The sequence below is a fragment of the Mus pahari genome, chromosome 5, assembly GCF_900095145.1.
Source record: "Mus pahari chromosome 5, PAHARI_EIJ_v1.1, whole genome shotgun sequence".
Taxonomy (NCBI): domain Eukaryota; kingdom Metazoa; phylum Chordata; class Mammalia; order Rodentia; family Muridae; genus Mus; species Mus pahari.
This window is the reverse complement of record NC_034594.1, coordinates 100,029,324-100,036,968: the sequence shown is the minus strand read 5'-3', so window position 1 is coordinate 100,036,968 and position 7,645 is coordinate 100,029,324. Positions and strand designations below refer to the sequence as shown.

Genomic DNA, 7,645 nt, shown 5'->3' with positions numbered 1-7,645 from the left:
GTGCATCTGGAATTGGAATGGTTGTTATCTGGAAACCTCTTCCCAAATTATACTATGCTCTAAAGGGTTGACGATGAACTGCTTGGCTTTAGACTCCCCGAAGTCTGGTCCAGGCCGATGAAGTCAATCTAAACTGGATTTTCATTCTCATCTCTTTGGGAATCACTAATGACATTGACACATGCAGGGTCTATGGATGGGGGAAGGGTCGGCTACCAAGCCTGATCTCCCTCTGGATTCTAACACTGCAGCTCTGCAGAGCCTTCTGTAGAAAGAGCCAGGTGTCTGGCTGTCTCTGCTGAGCCATGTGATGCCCAGGGGAGCGCCTCCCAGGGGAGTGCCTCCTTTCTAATTCTGCAAAAGAGTAGTGGTTTATTCTCAGAATTGGAGAAAAATGATGACTAGACAGAAGAAAACCATTGAAATTGAGAGATCTGTACTAAAACCTGATGAAATTAATCCACACAGATTCACGGATGAGAAAGCCCAAGCCCAGGTTTGAGCGGCTCTGCCTTTCCCATCCGTGGGCTCAGGATGCCTTCATACTCCAGGCGGAACATTGACAAATCCTCTGTAGGACGCAGGGCTTGTATGTGGTGAAAGGCTCTGACACTGGATGTGTCTCTATTCATCAAGCCACCCCGATTCCTCTACAACTGAGCTCACAGCTAATAGACCTGGTTCTTAAATCAAAGCTTCCTATCTTAATTGTAGAAAATCACCCTTTTAATTTAATTGTTTTCCACATGCACGTAGTGTTCATGGAGGCCAGAAGAGGGTCTCAGACTGCAGTTATAGATGGTTGTGAGTCACTGTGTGGGTGCTGGAATCAAACATGGGTCCTTTGGAAGGACAGCAGCCAGTAATCTTAACTGCTGAACCGTCTCTCCAGCCCCTAGGAAATCACTCATAAATGTTATCAGAAGCAAATACTACAAGATATCTTCCCAAAGCCTTTATCTGGAAGATGATAAAATTTAAAAACTCTTAGGGCTTTGGAATCAGCTCAGCTGGTGGGGTGCTTGCCTCAAAAGCATGAGGAGCTGGATTCAATTCTCAGGACCCAGACTCAGTGGCGTTTGCCTGTAAGCCCAGTGTTACAAGGCAACTGGCAGAGATCAGCAGATGCCTGGAAGCTAGAGGGCTAGCTAATTTGCCAGCATGGTAGAACTCCAGGCCGAAGAAAGAGCCTGTCCCAAACAAAAGTTACAAAGTACCCAAGGACTGACACACGAGGTTGTCGTCTGACTGCCATGTGGGCACCATGTACTCTTGTACCCACATCTCCCACGCCCACAGAAACACATACACATATTTAAATGTTACATAAATAAGGCAGGGCTGCGAACATGGCTAAGCTGGCAGAGTGCTTGGTGAGCATGAGCAAACCCCTGGGTTCCATCCTCAGCACAGCCTGAGTTGGGACGGTGCCTCTCCCTGTAATCCTAGCACTGGGGAAAGGCAGGCAGGAGGATCAGAAGTTCAAGGTCATCCTCAGCTACAGAGTGAGTTGAGTCCAGCCTCGGCTATAAAAACCTTGCCTTTTAAAAAAAATGTAGTAAATAATAGTTCTATTCTGAAAGTGGTACCTCTTTAGAAAAAAAATGGCACGGGAGGAAATAGCCTGTAATCGTTCCACAGAAAAAAGACTGCACTCTTTATAACAGCTGCTTTGGTGATAGAACTGAGAGCTTGAGTGTCAGGGGTAAGCAAGCAGGAAGATGGGTATGAAATATAATGTGGCAAGGGAGTACCTGGCAGGGACGTGCCAAGAGATGCCTCTGAATATTTAGCCATGCAACAGATCTGGTATGAAGTGGGGTTACTGGGGAAAAGGAGAGGAGTCGGACTCCAGAAAGGGCAGAGGCAGCTAGTAAGCCATGAGGGCAGAGCTGGGGAGCAGGTGGAGGATGGGCAGAAACAGAGAGAAACAGGGCTCTACGTGCAGAAAGGGAGAGAGACTGTGGGAACAGGGAGAGAGAGACAGAGACAGAGACAGAGATAGAGGCAGAGACAGAGAGAGAGACAGAGAGAGTGCGAGACAGAGACAGAGACAGAGACAGAGACAGAGACAGAGATGGGGTGGCAGGCAGTCCTTTCATCAGAAATACACACCTGGTGCACCAAGCAGCTACAGCAGGTGACAGCTGCAGATGATGACAACTGCTTGACCTTCCTTTGTTAAGGTCTTCCTGCCTCAAACTTCCACTTACAACACACCCATGGTTTTGTCTCAGGGAAATGTGGGACCTCCATTCATAGTTCCTAAAGGAAAACACACAGGTTTTGAGCATTTGTGTAGAATTTATAAATTACCTACTAGAGTGTACATTCAGGTTTGGTTTTGTTTTGTTTTGTTTTGTGTTTAAGTCAGCAAGGGCATACATACATTCAAGGAAATCTGATCTGCAAGAGTTTGATCATTAATGGCCAGCCTGAATGGTCTTGTAGATGTGAATGTGTGGTTGTCTTTTACTGTTCTGAATTTGGCGTCAACACTAAAGTCCAGAGACTTCACGCAAGAGCTGGAGGGATGAGCCAGCAGTTGGAAGTTCTCGCAGAGGACCCCGCTTTGATTCTTGGCACCCACAGAGGCTCACAACTCATGGTAATTCCAGTTCCAGGGGATCTAATGCCCTCTTCTGGTCTCAGTGGGCACCCACACACATATGTACATACCCCAACACATAAAAATAATTCAAGATGAAATAACCCACTGAAGGAGGAAGAGGACAAGAGAGAGGAGGAAAGAAAACCAGAGACCACACATAAAACTCCAGATCTCTGGCTATTTTTAGAGACTCTGCAGGACCTGGCTATGTGGCCCTGTGATTTGCCAGACCTAGTGATCACTTTAGAAGAGTGGAGGCGGGTAGGGGAAGGTATTTCTGTGGCCATGGAGTTTCTAACGGCTTCCTGTGAGTCCTCAGTTCAGCGCCACCTCATCTGAGTCAGGCTCACTCACCCTGAGGCTGCCTTAGATTGAAGCTGTCTCCCGAATGAGCAGAAGCAGCCATTCCTAGGCACAGTAGATGGTCTGATATCTACTTCATACTGCATCCCAGTCCCAGCATTGCACTTCCTCTCTGCCAGTACTGCTGAGTGACAGATGACTGGGGACTTGTTACTAGACCAGAAAGCAAGATGTGTGCCCGGGAGTCACCATTCTTGGGTATATCCTGGCCAAAGAGTTTCTTGGCTCTCACCCTGTTCTCTGAGAGCAAATGATCTATAGTCCAGTTTTGTGGGCTGACATTCTATGTACAGCTTTTCTCTGTTTCTACGTGGCTACTGTTCTATATATGCTTCCTTCAAGTATAGCATTTGAAATCCAAAGAGTACCAAGGAACACAATGTAACAAGCTTGTTGACCTAGTCAGGGCATATCTGTGCATACTCTTTCTTTCTTTCTTTCTTTCTTTCTTTCTTTCTTTCTTTCTTCCTTCCTTCCTTCCTTCCTTCCTTCCTTCCCCCTCCCTCTTCCTTCCTTCCATACCCCCCCCTCTCTGTAGCTTCAATTCTGGGATCCAACCCCCCTCTTTTGTTCTCTGTCTGCACTGCATACATGGTACATACATAGACCAGCAAGCAGATGTATACATAAATAAAAATAAAATTGGAGACATCATAAAAGTTGGATTTAAGTACTGATTTAGTTATTGCAAATGAACTAAACAATCTGTTTGTTAGATAACAGTGATGGAGAAACAAACCAAGCCCTGACTCAGATTCACAGAGGAGAACAAGAGTCCCCCCAGTGAAGTTCAGCACAAGCTTAAGTTCTTGAGTCAAATTACAAGGTTAAGTCCTCAAGTTAAATTAATAGAGCGACAATGCCTCGGAGGTACAGTTCAGCACAGGGTTAAGTACTGGGCCAAGGAAGTTAGAAGCTGAAAACATCAGCCCTTGATCAGAGGTCAGAGCCTTGAAAGGGAGTCATCCATTGGGGATTTGTTACAGAAAGGAAACTTGCTTCTTAGCCACAATTTATTTTATTGTGGAGACTTATTTATAGTGAAGGCTGAAAAGAAATGTGAGAACTGGATGAGTTTGCATGTGTGTCTGCTTGTGTACACATGTGTGTGTGCGTGAGTGTGCATGCTCCTATGTGCCCGTGGGGATTCTTGTGTGTGTGTGTTGTGTGTAGTTTGTTATATGCATGTGGAGTCCAGAGGCTGACTACGAGTAACTTCTCCTAGCACTTGTTTGCTTTGTTGAAGCAGACTCTCTCACTAAACCTGGAGCAACCATGGATCCTTCTGTCACAGCCTTTTCTGAGCTGGGCTTATAGTCACATCCAGCCACATCGGACTTTCCCTCATTTGCTGAGGGAACTGAACTCAGGAGTTTGTGTAGCAAGTACATCACTAACTGAGCCATCTCCCAAGACCAGAGCAAAGAACCCAGAGCTATCCAAAGAGAAGTTTTCAGGCAGCAAAGCATTAAAAGGTCACTGTCCCACTGCATACAATGGTACTTTGTGTGTGCAGGCCTTAGAAAGGAGAAGTGGTAACCAGAGCTTTTCCCAATGAGATAAGATAAAGAACTTAAATAAATTAATCATCATGGTTCTGCACATGATAACAGGTTTGGATGACAGAGGGCGAGGCAGCTGCCGGAGAAGACAAGGCGTACAGACATTTCTACAAGAGAAGTGGGTTGCACCCTTTAGAACATCGTGCTTCGTGGAAGGGAAAACATCAATTAGATGGAAAATTGGACAGTGTTGGGAATATACCCTCAGGGGAGGGGGCAGTGCAATTATACATGTGAAGTCAAAACAAACCCCGTTCTCATAGAAGAACATTAACACCCAAGGTGGTTTTCTATTTGAACAATTAACACGTGGATATATTTTCCTTGGAATGACTATAGTGTGTGTAGGGGCAAAAGAAAGTCTTCTAAACTGTTTATCACTTAGTTTGGGTACACACAAATGTGTGTGGGTGTGTGTGTGTGTGTGTGTGTGTGTGTGTCTGAGAGAGAGAGAGACAGAGACAGAGACAGAGACAGAGAGACAGAGAGAGACAGAGACAATTCTTCAGGAGTTGATTCCTTCCGTCCACATCATTTTGAGTCAGGACCTTTCTTGTTTCTCCTGCTGCACTGCATACATCAAGCTAGCTCTTATCTCTGCCTCACATCTCACAGTAGGAGAGCTGGGATTGCAGAAGTGAATGTGAGGTTAGTCCCAGACACCAAAGTTCCTGATCCTCAGATGGCCACAGCGGTCTCTCTTACCAGCTGAGTCACCTCACTGGGCCCCTCCCTAACTCAGTTTTAGACATCCTCCAAGTTCATGTCTTTCTGAACATTGAAATACAAATATCATAGTTGAGGATGGGGATTAAGTCAGAAAAGAAAGGTCAGGAAATAACGGGGGTCCCCTCCTTTTACTAAGCAAGTGCTGCTGTGCTCTGGTTCCACATAAAGTATTAACTCGACAAATGTGTCCCCAGTAACTACTAACTCCTGTGTGAATGTAGCAATGGCCTCAAGGGCATTGCCACCTCCAGCCTTGGCATCATTTTCTGCCATTGACTGACAAGGAAAGGGAGACTCAGAAAAATTACACAGCTCACCTAAGGTTACTTCCTGTCAAGAAGCAGTGCTGGAGCCAGGCAGCGGTGGTGCACGCCTTTAATCCCAGCACTTGGGAGGCAGAGGCAGGCGGATTTCTGAGCTCGAGGCCAGCCTGGTCTACAGAGTGAGTTCCAGGACAGCCAGGGCTACACAGAGAAACCCTGTATCGAAAAAAAAAGAAAGAAAGAAAGAAAGAAAGAAAGAAAGAAAGAAAGAAAGAAAGAAAGAAAGAAAGAAAGAAAGAAAGAAAGAAAGAAAGAAAGAAAGAAAGAAAGAAAGAAAGAAAAGAAAAGAAAAGAAACAGTGCTGGGTTTGAGATCCAAGTAGCCCTTCAAAGCTGAGGTCTCCTTGGACAACTATCCCGGGGTTTTCAAAGCAGTTATTTATTTATTTATTTATTTATTTATTTATTTATTTATTTATTTTTGCCAGTCAGTCTTGCACTTTATTGTCGTTGTCATCTCAGACCTTGACAGCTTGCTTGTGCAGAGGGTACAGCCGCTCCTTCCGCTGCTGCTTCTTGGTCTTCAGCTTCTCCTTGTGTTTGGTGAGCCAGCGGCACATGGCTCTAGTCCTCTTGGGTCGCAGGTCCAGAGGCTTGTGTTTCTTGCCCTTGTAGAATTTCCTGAGGTTTTCTTTTTGAGTCTGGTTAATAATAGTGAGAACTCCGGCGATGGATTTGAGAACGACTCGTATCTTGGAGAGCTTGGACGCGGCACCGCCTGTCACTTTGGCGACACGAAGCTGGGACAATTCCACCTTCAGGTCCAGTTGTTTCAACAGCTCCTCCTTCTTCTTGCTGCACAGGTCCCGAGCCTCAATCTTGGTCATTTCGGCGTTGTTCACAGCTGAGGCGGCCTGGTTCCAGAGCCAAAGCCGTTATTTTAAAAGCTGAAGTTCTCAAAGTATATGGCATACCTGTATAGTGTAATGTTATTGTACAATAATGCTTGTATAACTATGTCCTATAGATACTACCACATGTAATGATTATGCACCAATGAAAATATTAAAAATTTACAAAAATTGAATAAAATTAAGTCCATATCTCAATGCAGGAAAAAAAAAAACATGGATGGGCTCTGGTTCCTTTGGTGGGTATGGGCTAAAAAAAACTTGGGGCTGCTAACATAGTTCTAAGTAAAATGCTTACTAAGCATGCACAAGGGCCATCTCCAGCATTACATAAACCAGCATGGTGACTCATGTTGTGTGATCCCCCAACTCAGAAGGTATAGATATGAGGATCACAAGTTCAAGGACATCCTCAACTGCTTGGTGAGTCTGAGGGCAGCCTGGGCTATATGAAACCCTGTCTCAAAAACACAGAACTCAAAACAAGAACAAAAACCTGTGAATTTGTTTCACCTGGAAGACTAGATGAATTTATTTATGTGAAATACCTCACTGCTCAACATTATAGGGACAGATAGCAAACATTAGTGTCAGTGGTGATCATTCAAAACAGCTTCCAAGTGGAGAGAAAAACAATAATTTGATGGAAAAGTAGATGCTGCTAAGGCTATACAATATAGTGAAGAGTAGAGCCCAAATACCAACTCTGATCCTTCCAAGCTGTAGGATTGTGCCTCGTTGTGCTACATCAGTAAAATGGAGAATATTAATGAGTCTGTGCTCATTAGTTTTTGCTAACTTGACACAAGTCAGAGTCATCTGGGAAGAGGGAACTTCAATTAGAAATAATGCTTCTGTCAAATTGGCCTGTAGCAAAGTCTATGGACATATTTTTGAATGTTGATTGATGTGGGAGGACCCAGTCCACCATGGGCGGTGTCATCCCTAGGCAGCTGTTCCTAGATGATATAAGAAAGCAGGCCCAGAAAGCCAAGAGGAGCAAGCCCATGAGCAGCATTCCTCCATGGCTTCTGCTTCAGTCCCTATCTCCAGTTTCCTTTCTTGACCTCCCCAACCTTGATAATGGACTCCAACCTGTAAGATGCAATAAATCATTTTTTTCCAAGTTGCTTTTAGTCAGTGTTTCATCACAGAAACTGACATCAAGCCAGGATAGGGGCCTTGCCTGTAGTAGTCATAATTCTAA

General features: G+C 44.8%; 1 pseudogene; it reads right to left on the bottom strand.

Moving 5' to 3' along the window:
• Nucleotides 1–6,045: 6,045 nt before the first annotated feature.
• LOC110321995 lies at nt 6,046–6,414 on the bottom strand (annotated as a pseudogene).
• Between the last annotated feature and the right edge of the window lie 1,231 nt (nt 6,415–7,645).